The following is a 15,332-nucleotide window of genomic DNA, read 5'->3' on the forward strand; positions in this document are numbered from 1 at the left end:
TCAAGTCCTTATATCTCACAACTTTATATGCAGCATCACTTCAAAAAAAAAAAAAAAAAAAAATCCAAATAATCAAAACAGACACACAAACACTTATAGTTCATTAAAACATTATTTTATATTTCAATGCGATATTTGTGGAAAGGAAATTGCAAGATTACCATAATAAGATTAGAAAGAAATTTTTTAATTGAGTTACTTCCCTTCAATCAGAGAATCAATTTCCTATTTTTTTATAAAATCAGTTCCTGTCTATTAAAAGGAGGAAAAACTTAATTAAGCAGTCAGCCAAAGGAGTGGCACAATGTGACTGTTTATGGAAGACGGCTGCTGAAGTCAAGTTAGAACAAAATGTCAAGTTAGTAAGTTAGCTGACTGGCTGCTATAAGGCAAGTGGTTGCTGAGTACAGGTGGCTTCAAAGGCAAATTTATGCGGGTAATCTCTAGGTTTAGAGTTCTTACTAGAAAATGAATTTAAATGAAAAAAAAATCTCACATTTTGTTAAATATTTTGTAAGACTATCATGCAAATTTAATGTAACTGGGTCAGTTTTTATTACAGTCTTAGATTTGGTAAGGGAGACAATTCCGTCAACCTTGTATCTCTAAACTGTCAAAAGTTACCTGTTGGCCATGCTTTGGAAAAAAAACGTTTAGTATTTGTTGTTAAGATACATTTTTTCCTGTGGCCCAGAAATTGTATTTCCAATGGTTTGTATTTGTCCTGTTGTAGTTTATTACTCAGCTTATAGTACAAGGAATTAAATCTTTGTATTAGTTTCACTTTGAGTTTAGTAACTTAATAATTGTGAATTTCAGGATTGATGAAAAGTGAGTTTCAGAATGACACTTGTATTTCTCCAATCACATCTCTCTATTTTATTCTAATATGGCTAACAATGCTTTAATCATCAGAAAGATGTTATGTTGACGTCACGTCAACGTGATATTTAGCGCCATGTACGCATCAAGAAATAGCCATTTCAAATCTCATGAAATATTTTACTTAATAACATGTTTTAAACGAAATGTCACATTGCACAAATGTTTTGATTAATTTATACACATACTGAATTAGTTATTAGCATTGCAGAATAATTCGCAATAATTTTCGCTCTAACTGAATTCTGCCGCAAGACGTATTACCGTTTCTGGTCCTGGCGTGTTTTAACAAATACCTACTATTGGCACCATGCTTGCACGAAGAAACAGTTCCATCATATTTGATATAAAGTTTACAATAAAGAACATATTAGAATTGAAATAATTTATAGCAAAACAGTGCTTTATCACTATTTATACACTCGGGCGGTTATACGTCGTCCTAAATAATTGCGCCCTCGTGAAATTATTTAAATAGCGATAAAGCACTGTTTTGCTATAAATTATTTCTTAATTCACTACTAACATTAAACTTTGCAGTATCAAGTAACAGTCACTGGTTTGAATGAAGTGTGAAATTGTACAGTTCTGGATCGTTCATCCCATAGATGGTAAGTAACATGATGTGCTATGTGCTATGTGTAACTATATGTGTTATAAGTGTTATATACCTTATAGGAGAAATAAGGTTATTTGGCCACTATGTTGCTATGTTCAAAATGTGAATATACCCTACTTACAGGAACCTGTGCATTATGAATTGTGTACTGCTTCTACTATGTTTGACCATATATTGACTGTCTTTTAACCTTTGTTTTCAGTGTGTTGCTTTACTACATTAACATACAATATGATTGTAATAAACTGGACAGAATTCAACCTATGTCATGTGTGTCAATATCATATACCAGTTTCACATGTGGACACAAGTCGAATGCACTGACCCTTAGAGCCTCGTGCTATTATTATTGCGCTGAATAACCTCTAACATTAAACCTGCTATGACACTATATGAAACCAATAATGCAGAGACAGCATGCTTGATGAATTTGATGCTAAAAAGTGAAATTGGGCATATCTAATGAAACTAGAGCTATCACTGAAGTAATTGGGCATATCTGATGAAACTCAGTGAAGCAATAAAGCAGAGGAAACAAAATAGTGTATGAATGAAATTTCTGACAAGATAAAACTAGTAAGTGGAGAAAACTAGGGACGGTTGTGCCCCAATTCTTTGTCAAACCCAGAAAAGGCAAGAGCTGTAAGAGGAGACAGCAAGCATGACTATTTCCAAGCTTGATAGCAAAACAGGGCATACCTGAACTTAGAGCTATCACTGTATTGATTAATACCCCCAGTGTGAAGAATGATACTGGACAACTATTTGAGTCAAATCCATTTAATAGTCATATAACCAAGGTAAAGTGCATCAAAACATTGACCAGAATTTTTCAGTACCAAAAAGGTACTTATATTCTTGTGCCATATGATGTGGGTGATGACGTGAAACAACTATGTGGAGTCTGAATCAAATTTTATTTAGTAATAATAGAAATATGAAGAAAATGCTCAAATTTTTTTAATTAAAATTAATAAAATGATGGCATAATTCATTCATGTATTATTGGTGCGAGAGTTATGGCCCTTTTCTCGTGATGTGAATGACGATGGGGAACAACTATTATAAGTCTGAAGCAAAGCAATCAAGTAATAACAGAGATGAAATGGAATTGCAAGAAAACTTTAACAACTGCTGACGTGGAAGTCGATGCAAGAGAGACTAGGATAGCACAAAATACAGTCAAGCAGTTTTAAAATTAGTTGTTACCTTTTTCTTGAAATTTCATTTCATCTCTTATAATAGTTGTTCCCCATCATCACTTGCATCACAAGAGACAAGGGCCATATTGATTAGTTTACACAATTTTTTTTCAGTGGGTACATACCTGGTATTCTTACCTTATACTATGACAATTCCATTAAGGCCATACATGTGGAACACAAATCTGTGCAAAACAATGTGTACTTCTTGCTGTGTCTCTGGCATACTGCTGATAGCTCTGCCTCATATATTTCTCTACAAAAGAAAATTTCCTCATATGATGTACAGAAAGTTAGTTTATTAATGCCAAGAATATAAGACAATATTTACAATTTCAATGTGTTTCCTATAAATGCAAGTCTACATCAATTATATATGAAATTTTATTGGCTGTAAAGTTGGGAATATTTCAAGGGTTATGAAGCTCCACTTATCTCAGTGTGTTATATCAGAACTGTGTATTGTGGCAGTTGTTCAAAGTGTGTGATGTGACTCTGTGTTAAAAACAATTAATGTTCAGAGAATTGCTTTCTTTGTTTTCAAGTTTGTTCTTTCTGAAACTGACAGCAGCATTGGACCAACTGAAACAAGTGACTTAAGAATTGCTGATCAGCAATACAGAAAACAGGAAATTACACAAAACAAAACAGCCATACGGGCCTCAGTAACTCACCTGACCTAAACTATATGATCTTGAATATATGAATGACACTTTGATCCATTTTGGTAACAAATGTGTTTAGTATAAAAACATAAAACAGGTTCAAGTACCCCTATTTGAACAAACATGAAGGAGGACCATACAAAAATGCTACTGATCCAAGTTTACTAAAGCTCTCCAGTTCAAGCAGTTCAAGGAATAGTCATATACAGACATTTCTATTTTTAATTCTAGTGTCCCATTTAAGATGCTAAATATCCCTTTTTGAAAAAATTAAATAGGACTTTATAAGAATGCTACAGCCTAAGTTTGATGAAGGTCCAATAAGCACATCATGAAAAGAAGTTGTATAGAATTATTTCTATCTTTAACTCTAATTTTCTATCTTTAGCTCTAATTTCCATAAAAAGGGCTAAGCGCCCTCATATGTACAAGATAAAGAGAGGAACTTTTAATATTGCTATGTACAGTTTGATGAGGACATATCAAGTGGTTCACAAAAAGAAGTTGTTTAAATGTATTTCTATTTTTTGAACTTGCATCCCCCAAAAAAATTTGAACAAATTTGAAAGAGAACCTTATTATGATGTTACAAACTAAGTTTAATGAAAATACACTCAGCAGGTTCTTGAGGAAGTACACAGTTAAATATTTTGATTTTCTGAGCTCCAACAGACACTCAAAGGAGTCAAGTGTCCAGACTGAAATATATTTAGGTTATAACACACTAAATAGCCAGCACTATAATTATATTCTATATAAAATAACAAATTTTCACAATGCTGCAGTACACACCTAGACCCATTTTAAATTTCTTTAACTTACATTTTCTTGTAGAATAACATTTATACTGTAAAAATATCCAAAGAAAAGTAGGGGTCATGTTTGATGCAAGAAAAATATTTCTGGTCAAACGGACACACCGGAATTTTTACACTGAAATGACAATCACAATTTAGGGTAGGGGTGTATGAATAAATTTCACATGTTATATCAGTCTGGAGTCTTTTTTCAACATGCAAATGCTACCAGTAGGTCAAGTATAGGCATGCAATATGATTTCAACCAATAGATAGCAATGATTTCAAGGAAAAATCCTTCTTACAGCAAAAAGAACTGGAAACTATTTGAATCCGCCATTATGCGACTACCATTTTTTCACAGGTGCTCAGGCTATTTCGTGTCTGTATGCCTATAAGGAAGTATGATTATTTTTTTCAGCTTTTTTTGCTGTCTATGTGAAGTTTCGTCTATACTCAGCTTATAATACAAGTTTCAGCCCAAACGAACCAGTAGTTTTCTCAAAATCACTATTTTTGTACAGCCATCATTTTGTCCAAAGACTGCAGTTTAAGCCGTAAAATTGGGCTGAATCACATATAGTCATTAAACGCTGTTTTTTCAAAAAACCCGTAAGATATTACATGAAATATACCACCAGCAAATGCGGAATAGACAACTACACTAAAAGAAACCTTCTAATCATGCAACTGTGATAAAACATAGAACAAAATTAGTGCTTAGTGAAAAAAAATTTTGTTAGAAAAAAGCTTATTTTTCAGTAAAAAAATGGGAAAATTGTCTTTTTTTTTCATCACAAATGCAACAATACTGCATCCTTTTGCATTCTATAGGTAAAGTCATATCTCATGACCATGGTATTCAAGTTCTCTCCAACTATTCATGTCAAAATGTAACTAAAAAGGTGTTGATACTGCACACCTGGTCTCTGCTCAAAAATGTGTGAAATTCCTCAGGTTCAGTACTGTCATACACAGGAATCCTCCTGAAATGTTAGTTACGTTTCTGCATGTCTTGTTACTAACACATATAATTTAGAAAATAAAATAGAGAAAAAACAGGTTTAGTGTAAATAATCATTTTGTTAAGAAATAAGCAGCTCTTCAAGTGAGATGCCAAGGAAATTTTTCCAAAAAAGTCATAACAGACTTGTCGGATTTAAAAAAGGGGGTAATTCATGAAGGTAAAACTAACATTTCTTTACTTAGTCAGACAAGTGTTACTGCAAACAAGAGCTGTCGGATGACAGCGCGCTCGACTATTCGAAGAATTGATTGAAGAATGGGGTAAAAATATTTCCATAGATTTTCAGACAAAAAAAATGGATTAAACAAAAAATGTTCCTGTATTTGTGGATTTCGATTAGTCTTGCACTAAATGGCAATGTGTGACCATGACGGCAAATATGTTAAGTTATATGTTAGGCAAAATATAGACTTGTATGAAAAATTTAACTAATTTCCAAGTCCAAAAGGGTCATAATTCAGTCAAAATAGTTGACAGAGCTGTGTACACTTGCCTACAGATGGAAATCATGTTGATATACTAGTGTTAAAAGTTTCAAAGCCACAGTTCAAATAGTTTTGACAAAAATTTTTAAGTCCAAAAAGGGCCAGAATTCAGCCAAAATAGTTGTCAGAGTTATGTACTCTTGCCTACAGATGGAAATCATAATGAAAAACAAGTGTTTAAAGTTTAAAAGCCATGTCAAATAGTCTTGACAAAACATGGACATATACGAAAACAGAACCAATTTCCAAGTTCAAAAAGGGCCATAATTCAGCCAAAAAAGATGACAGAGTTATGTACTCTTGCATATTGATAGAGACTATAATACTGAACAAGATATAAAAGTTTCAAAGCCATATGTCAAACACTTTACACAAAATATAAACTGGTACGAAAAACTTAACCAAGATTTCTAAGTCAGAAGGGGCCATAATTCAGCCAAAATGCTTGATGGAGTTATGTACTCTTGCCTACAACTGGACATGGTGATGGTATACAACTGGACATGGTGATGGTAAACAAGTGTTGAAAGTTTCAAAGCTTTATCTCAAAAGACTTTGTCAAAATGTGGACTGGTACGAAAAACTTAACCAGGGTGTGACGCCGACGCCGTGGTGAGTAGGATAGCTCTACTTATTCTTCGAATAGTCGAGCTAAAAAGTAGGTTAGACTTACAAAAGAGACTTTTGAGTCAAGGGTTAATGATAACGAAGGTTTACTTAAACTAAATGATGTAAATGGCTCTGAAACGACTGTCGCACCTCTGTGATCACTAAACAGCTGTCCTAAGTTGGTGGATGAGTACAGAACACCAGGAAACACTGAGGCTCACCCTGATCTGTTAACTCACAAACTGTACTGTCCTAAGCTGCTAAAGGAAATGTTTAACTCTGAAATAAAACGGCATTGCACTGGAGAAAACATATGTGATGGCAATATGAATATTGATGCTGAATCTTCTCGTAAATGGGGATTAGCTTGGGAAGAGCGGCTTAAATGCTCAAAATGTAGCTATACTAGTAAATATTATAAGCTTTATGATGAGGTTGAAAAACAAGGAAGGGGTAGAAAAGCTGCTAAAATCAATGTTAGCTTCCAGTTAGGTGTAATGACAAACCCAATAGGTAATACAGGTGCAGCTAGCTTACTGGCCCATGCTGAGATAATTCCACCCTGTGTTACTGGTATGCAAAGATTGTCAAATAAAGGAGGTGAAAACATTGAAAACCTTAACAAACAGAATATGCATGAAGTAAGACAGTCACTTAAACAGGAAAATGTGAAATGTGGTAATTCAAATAGCTCAGAAGTCCTAACCGAAGGGGACTCCTGCTATAATAAAATTGTTAACCCCTTGTTTAACTCCGAAAGTACGCCCTTTCAAGCTGGCACCATTGTTGCAACAACTATTTGTGAAAATAATACACATAGAAAGTCAATTATTGGTGCATTTTTGGTGTTAAAACATGTACAGCTGCTTCTAAGTTAAGAAATCAAGGATATAAAAATGTAAAGTGTCCCAATCTAGTGTTATTATTTCTAGAGCTCAGAAAGGGCAGGGTGCTCTTTTAGACGTGAAAGTTACCATAGCAGTAGTTCAGTTAATATATATTCCATTTATCTTTATTGCACACTTAAAAGAAATGTCACAGAATAAAGTGGTACATCTTCCCAAAGCCAGTAACATAGTTTACAAAGGCCTTTTACTTACTTTATACTTTAGGTTAAACCATTCAAGCCTTTCTCTTAAAAAATGTCACCAAGAATGTCAACTTATTCATATGAAATAGTGGAGGGCTTTAATATAAGCTTAATCTTGAAACCAAGATCATGTTGTGAACAATATACATGTAGTAAAATGCCTGTTTCAAGCCCGACATTGTAAACTAATAATTATCAAAAGTCATTTTATGTTGATCAGGTCTTTCATCAATATTTTATTAACAGTAAAGTGCTATCACAGTCAGGTTAAAGTTTACTAGAATGCATATCCAAAATATACTATCCGGATACTGGTACACTTTAGGAATGTTGTCTGAAAGTAGTTTTTATTCAGTTTACATGAACCACTAGGGTAAACCAGAGATAGTGCCTCAAATTTTGATGTTTCTCATCATAAAAAATACACCGACAGTCAGCTTTATTTATAGAAAAATTGCATACAACATCAGGAGTAATAAGACTCATGAACGGACATTCTAAATTTATTTTTAGTTCCGATATTCATTAAAATTTGTGCATTTTCTAGTTGAAATTACAGTAGAATCAATCTGAATTGATATATATTTGTTATTATACTAAACAACGGTCTAATTTAAATTTTGCACAAAGGAATCTAGGGCACTTTTCACGTGCTCAGTAATCAGCTGGCCGCTTACGAACGCCTTTTTGACATTACACAGGATCCATTCTCTTGATCAATTAGTTTTAACACTTCATTGATTCTCATTACCTGTGTGCACTCACCGTGACGTAATTTGCTGATGAAAAAAATCGTCGAGGCATGTCAACAGGGAAATTGGCGGGATTTAGCAGAAGATCAAAGGCAAGAGGGCACATTTTAAGGGCAGCGTGGCCGCAGTAAAAATGGGCAAGGCGGGCGCCCCGCCGCGTCGCTCTAGAAATAACACTACAATCATCCAGGCCACTGTACAGTAAATTTAGATGAGGCCCAATCCACTGGTGATGAAGCCAAATGGAATGAAATGGTATCTAAGGATATTACTAAAGATCTTCAGATTTCACACCACACAGGTGATGGAGATTCTAAAGGTCATTCAGGTGTAGACAAAGGTCAAGGAACTAAAACTGTGCACTTGAAAGATGTGAGGCACCTAGCAAATTCTCTAAAAAGGCAAATTAACCAGGCACCATTTAGTGACAAAATGTTCCGTGGTAAAGGTCAGAGACCACCAATTCAAAAGGAATGAGGTAAGTGTATACCTGGGAATAAGGTAACGTCTGTGAGTTCTGATTGGTCTGTCATGTAAACAAACCCAGGAAGTGATTATTTTTTCAAAACTGATATTTTTTCACTGCATTTACAGTATTTTATTATACATTTTGACAAAATTTGCTACATTTTGTGTATTTAAAAGAAGTTTTATCAAACGAATTTCTCCCGCCATGTCAATGATGTAAAGAGGGGGTCATCTCATTCACACGAAAATTACTTAAATAAAGTATCACCATTCATATGTTTTTCGTCCGATATTTTCGTAGAACTAAGATAGTTCTTGAAAAACTTGTACTTAGATATACATGTTTCGATGTATGGAAGGCCGTACATGCCATAATGTTACAATGTAAGTCTATGGGAAAACAATTGGTGGTCTCTAACCTGAACAGAAGTCTAATCTAAAAAACAGATTTGCTCTATCTATTAAATCTAGGTGTGTTTTTGAGCTATCAAGTGCACATAAGAAGTACAAAAGCAATTTGAAAGTAATGAAACACAAAATGCCTAATATAATTTCAGCAATAGTACTATGTTTCAAAGGTTACTGTGGTACCTCATGTTCTAAATACAGCTTGGTTTGTTCTGGCAACTACAGAAAAGCAAAACACTATATGCCAGATAATGTCAGGCTTAAAATGACTGATGATGATGAGACTTTACTCAGAAAATGTATTGAAATTCTCCTTGGTCCAGGAAGCATAGAAAAAACTAAATTTTCAACATCTACACAGAAATGTGAAGCAGTGAACAGATCCTATAATGCATGCTTGCCCAAAAATGTAACATTTCTCCGCAACTGCCATGGCTGTATCCATGGCCAGATTCTAAGACTAAATCATGGGCTTGCTGACACTGTTATCCTTAAAGCTAGGGTAAATGGTGTAAAACTGTCACATGGCTCTTCTGTTATCAGACACCTTTTAAGAACAGAGTACTACGACAAGTTGCGTAAAACTACCAGGTACATATCGCGAGAAAGACGCAGCCGTTTTGCATCATGCCAGTATAGGTTCAAATTACATACAGATTTACACTATTCAAAGGGTCTCACTGACCCCAAACCTGACTTTTCTAGCACCCCACACCTAAAAGATTATGCTTATGCATAGAGTGTGATATTAACATGAAATAAAGATGGTTATAAGTAAAATTATTTTGCTGCCTTGTGGCCAGCTGAGCCGGCACTGCACACATATAACAAGTTACATTTACCGCACAAATGTAAATAAGCCTTGTATAAGTTGTGTATATAATAGTGCTATATTTATCAAAAATATTATACAAAAATAGTAAACTACTGTATACCATAGAATACAGTCCTTGAAAGAAAACTCCCTAAACTTATGGCCTGAGCATTGGTCCCCACATTTCTGCCTTTCATTCTGCCTTTCATTATTTATAAACTGGGGTTCAATGCTCAAATGTTCCAGGTTTACAAATAAAGAAAAGTGGCATATATGCGACACGTGTAGGCCTTCAGGTATTTTTTAAATATTTCTAGTGGCCTGACACATAAGTCTGTGCACATAATATTGTTTTCTGACAGTTTCTCCAGGCAGTTTTGTGGTTATTTTTGCATAGCTAGGATTTTTATTTACTGTCGTATAACCAAGCCATTTCCAACACCCTTTTTCCCCCACCGGTATAGAATTATCATGAATTTTTTGCTTTATTCTATAAAACATCAATTGTCTTGGTTGGTGTGCCATGTTTACAAAATATTTTTTATTTGCAGACAACTGAAAATTATAGTAATTCTACCGGGTGACAATTCTTATAGGTTATAACACACTAGACAGCCAGCACTATATATTCTATATAAAATAACAAATTTTCACAATGCTGCAATACACACCTAGACCCATTTTAAATTTCTTTAACTTACATTTTCTTGTACAGCAACATTTAAACTGTAAAAATATCCAAAGAAAAGTAGGGGTCATGTTTGATGCAAGAAAAATATTTCTGGTCAAGCGGACACACCGGAATTTTTACACTGAAATGACAATCACAATTTAGGGTAGGGGTGTATGAATAAATTTCACATGTTATATCAATTTGGAGTATTTTTTCAACATGCAAATGCTACCAATATGTCAAGTATAGGCATGCAATATGATTTCAATCAATAGATAGCAATGATTTCAAGGAAAAATCCTTCTTAAAGCAAAAGGTACTGAGAACTATTTGAATCCGCCATTATGCGACTACCATTTTTTCACAGGTGCTCAGGCTATTTAGTGTCTGTATGCCTTTAAGGTATTGGACCCGTTATAGAGTACCTCCTTTTTGAAGAGTATTCAATTCCTACCATAAACCACTCTCTTGCACACCGGTTACATTATGGTGAGGAACGAACGACAACTCTGCTTGGAGATTGACCATAAACTTACTTTGACTGCAGTTTTCAAGGGGGCGTAGGTTCAAGCCCCACTGGGACCAAATTTTTTTTTTCCATATTTTCCTTTTTTCTAGTAAGTTTTTACTTCTTTCAAGACTAATTATGGATGTATTGTACAAAAGTGGAAAATTTTCATTTTATAAGCGATTTCTTGCTGTTCAAAGTGAATTTACCTCTGAATCAGGAGAGTTAGAGTTAGACATCTTTAAAAATACTGAGTTACATGCGGTAAAAGTTCTCTATTTTGCCTTCTTTCTTTAGATTACATATTGTGGAAGAAATGCAGGTAGGTTTTACTTCTGCCCCAAGGTCATTTTTGAATGAAGTGAGCAAAATTCAAAACAGACCCACAGGACTCAACCTTAATTTTTCAATGTTGGAGTTAGAATTCTGTCTAATTAAATCTGTTTACTTGATGCACCCTAGAAAAACAAAAGATATTTACAGTTTTATTTTGTGTTTTATAATTGTTTAACAATAGTCTGATGTTTCTTCTATCAAAATTAATGCTGTAATGAATTCTCTGCAAACGTTTTAGATAGTGGCCATCACATTGAAATTTGTCTCTACTTCAGCTTGGGGAAATTCCATAAATTATACAAAATTTACAAAAACAAGAGGGCCAAGATGGCCCTAGGTCGCTCACCTAAGAAACACTCCATAACAGTGTAAAACATGTTTGACCTAGTGATTTCATGGAAACAAATATTCTGACCAATTTTCATTAAGATTGGACAAAAAAATTGGTCTCTTGCGATAAAACAAGCATTTTCTTAGATATGACCTAGTTTTTGACCCTAGATGACCCATGTTCAAACTCGACCTAGATTTTATCAAGGCAATCATTCTGACCAAAATTCATGAAGATCAACTGAAAAATACAGCCTCTATCACATACAGAAGTTTTTTCTTTGATTTGACCAATTGACCTAGTTTTTGACCTCAGATGACCCATATTCAAATTCAACCTAGATTTCATTAAGGCAATCAACCTGACCAAATTTCATAAATATCAACTGAAAAAAACAGTCTCTATCGCATACACATGATTTTTCTTTAATTTGACCTAGTGACCTAGCTTTTGACCTCAGATAATCCATATTCAAAACCGACCTAGTTTTCATCAAGGCAATCACTCTGACCAAATTTCATGAAGATCAATTGAAAAATACATCCTCTATTGCATACACAATGTTTTTCTTCGATTTGACCTAGTGACCTAGTTTTTGACCCCAGATGACCCATTTTCGAAATCAGCCTAGATTTTATCAAGGTAATCATTCTGGCTAAATTTCATGAAGATCAGTTGAAAAATACAGCCTCTATTGCATACACAAGGTTTTTCTTTGATTTGACCTAGTGACCTAGTTTTTGAACCCAGATGACCCATTTTCGAACTTGGTCTAAATTTCATCAAGGCAATCATTCTGACCAAAATTCATGAAGATCAATTGAAAAATACAGCCTCTATCGCATACACAAGGTTTTTACGTGATACGACCTAGTGACCTAGTTTTTGACCCCAGATGACCCATTTTCGAACTCGGCCTAAATTTCATCAAGGCAATCATTCTGACCAAAATTCATGAAGATCAATTGAAAAATACCGCCTCTATCGCATACACAAGGTTTTTCTTTGATTTGAACTAGTGACCTAGTTTTTGACCCGAGATGACCCATTTTCGAACTCGGCCTAGATTTCATCAAGGCAATCATTCTGACCAAAATTCATGAAGATCAATTGAAAAATACAGCCTCTATCGCATACACAAGGTTTTTCTTTGATTTGACCTAGTGACCTAGTTTTTGACCCGAGATGACCCATTTTCGAACTCGGCCTAGATTTCATCAAGGTTATCATTCTGACCAATATTCATGAAGAAGAATTGAAAAATACAGCCTCTATTGCATACACAAGGTTTTTCTTTGATTTGACCTAGTGACCTAGTTTTGGACCCGAGATGACCCATTTTCGAACTCGGCTTAGATTTCATCAAGGTTATCATTCTGACCAATATTCATGAAGATTAATTGAAAAATACCACCTCTATCGCATACACAAGGTTTTTCTTTGATTTGACCTAGTGACCTAGTTTTTGACCCGAGATGACCCATTTTCGAACTCGGCCTAGATTTCATCAAGGTTATCATTCTGACCAATATTCATGAAGAAGAATTGAAAAATACAGCCTCTATTGCATACACAAGGTTTTTCTTTGATTTGACCTAGTGACCTAGTTTTTGACCCGAGATGACCCATTTTCGAACTCGGCTTAGATTTCATCAAGGTTATCATTCTGACCAATATTCATGAAGATTAATTGAAAAATACCACCTCTATCGCATACACAAGGTTTTTCTTTGATTTGACCTAGTGACCTAGTTTTTGACCCGAGATGACCCATTTTCGAACTCGGCCTAGATTTCATCAAAGTTATCATTCTGACCAATATTCATGAAGATTAAATGAAAAATACAGCCTCTATCGCATACACAAGGTTTTTCTTTGATTTGACCTAGTGACCTAGTTTTTGACCCGAGATGACCCATTTTCGAACTCGGCCTAGATTTCATCAAGGTTATCATTCTGACCAATATTCATGAAGATTAATTGAAAAATACAGCCTCTATCGCATACACAAGCTAAATGTTGACAGACGACGGACGACAGACGACAGACGACGGACGACGGACGCCGGACATCGAGCGATCAGAAAAACTCACCTGAGCATTGCTCAGGTGAGCTAAAAACACAGCAAGGTAAAAGTTGTTTAAAATTTGCAACACAGTTCGAAACATGGTCAACTTTAAGAATATACCAAGCAAATGCCATTTTTTAAACATTACTATTAGGGGTCAAATACCTTAACAGAGGATATTACAATGATGGTACTGAAGTAGTTTGATGAAAATCCATTCTGCAGGCCATGAAAAGAACTTCTTCTAATGTTTTTCTATTTTTAACTCTGGTTGCACCTAAAAGGGACACAGGGCTCCCACACTGGCGCCAGATCAGAAAGAAATGCCCCTGTACATGTTATACCCTACCCCTAGGTATTCTATAAGAACCATGGTCGTGAACGGGAAAATATACTAACCCATTTCAATCGCGTATTTCATATCTAAAACACGCAGTTCAGTAAATGTGTACTATTGATATTAAACAAGTGGTAATTTATCTTCCGTTGTGTACCGGTCACATTTTTTCAATAGTTCTTATCTTAGAAAAACAACGTGTAGTTTACAGTTTTTTCACAGGTACACAAAAAACTTGCTTGAACTTCCCTGGTGAAGTTCCGTTCTAGATTATAGACACACTCTGATTGGCTGATGTGAAAATGTATGTCAGTCGTCATTTTACTACACGTGTACGCTAAAATGTTTATATGCAGGATAAATGTGCAAAATGAATTAAATAAACAGAATAGATGTATAACTATGTATGATTTCAAATTCAAAACCATATACAAGATGAATTTCATTCATCATTTCGAGTCTTATCGTAAAACTGTGAATATATTGCATTCTGTTTTTGTTTGTTTACATTTCGCTTAACATGTGCACACTGTCGTGACCTCTAGACCGGATGTTCATTAGGGAAGTTCACGCAAGTTTTTTTTGTAACGTTGACTAAAGCATAAAATATACGGAGCATCTCTGCAATATGGAATATTGAGACAAGGTGACTGGTGCACAATTGAAGATAAATTATCGCTTGTTTAATATCAGTAGTACACATTTACTGACCTGCGTGTTTTAGGTATGAAATACGCGATTGAAATGGGTTAGTATATTTTCCCGTTCATGACCATGGTTCTTATAGAATACCTAGGGTAGGGTACATTACAACAAGTCCAATAATTCTGCAATCTTGTGTGCGTAAAATTGCAATGTACTGTGTCAGTGCATGTGGGGGGGGGGGGGGGGTACATTCATCACCTTTAGTGATAGCTCTAGTTGACCCAATCTTTATGAGACTTGGTCAGAATGTTAGTCCTGATGATCTCTAGGTCAAGTTCAAAACTTGGTCATGTGGGGTCAAAAACTAGGTCAGTAGGTCAGATCAAAGGGAAACATTGTGAACACTCTAGAGACCACATTTTTGACTCAATTTTATGAAACTGGGTCAGATTGTTAGTCCTGATGATCTCTAGGTCAAGTTTGAAACAGGGCCATTTGGAGTCAGAATCTAGGCCAGTAGGTCAGATCAAAGGAAAAGCTTGTGGACACTCTAGAGACCACATTTGTGACCCAGTCTTTATGAAACTTGGTCAGAATAATAGTCTTGATGATTTCT

General features: G+C 34.9%; 1 pseudogene; it reads left to right on the plus strand.

Annotated features, from left to right (window-relative positions):
- Positions 1-6,612: 6,612 nt before the first annotated feature.
- LOC123525962 (transformation/transcription domain-associated protein-like) overlaps positions 6,613-15,332 on the plus strand; it is a 63,145-nt pseudogene continuing 54,425 nt past the window's right edge.

The sequence above is a fragment of the Mercenaria mercenaria genome, chromosome 3 (assembly GCF_021730395.1).
Source record: "Mercenaria mercenaria strain notata chromosome 3, MADL_Memer_1, whole genome shotgun sequence".
Classification (NCBI taxonomy): domain Eukaryota; kingdom Metazoa; phylum Mollusca; class Bivalvia; order Venerida; family Veneridae; genus Mercenaria; species Mercenaria mercenaria.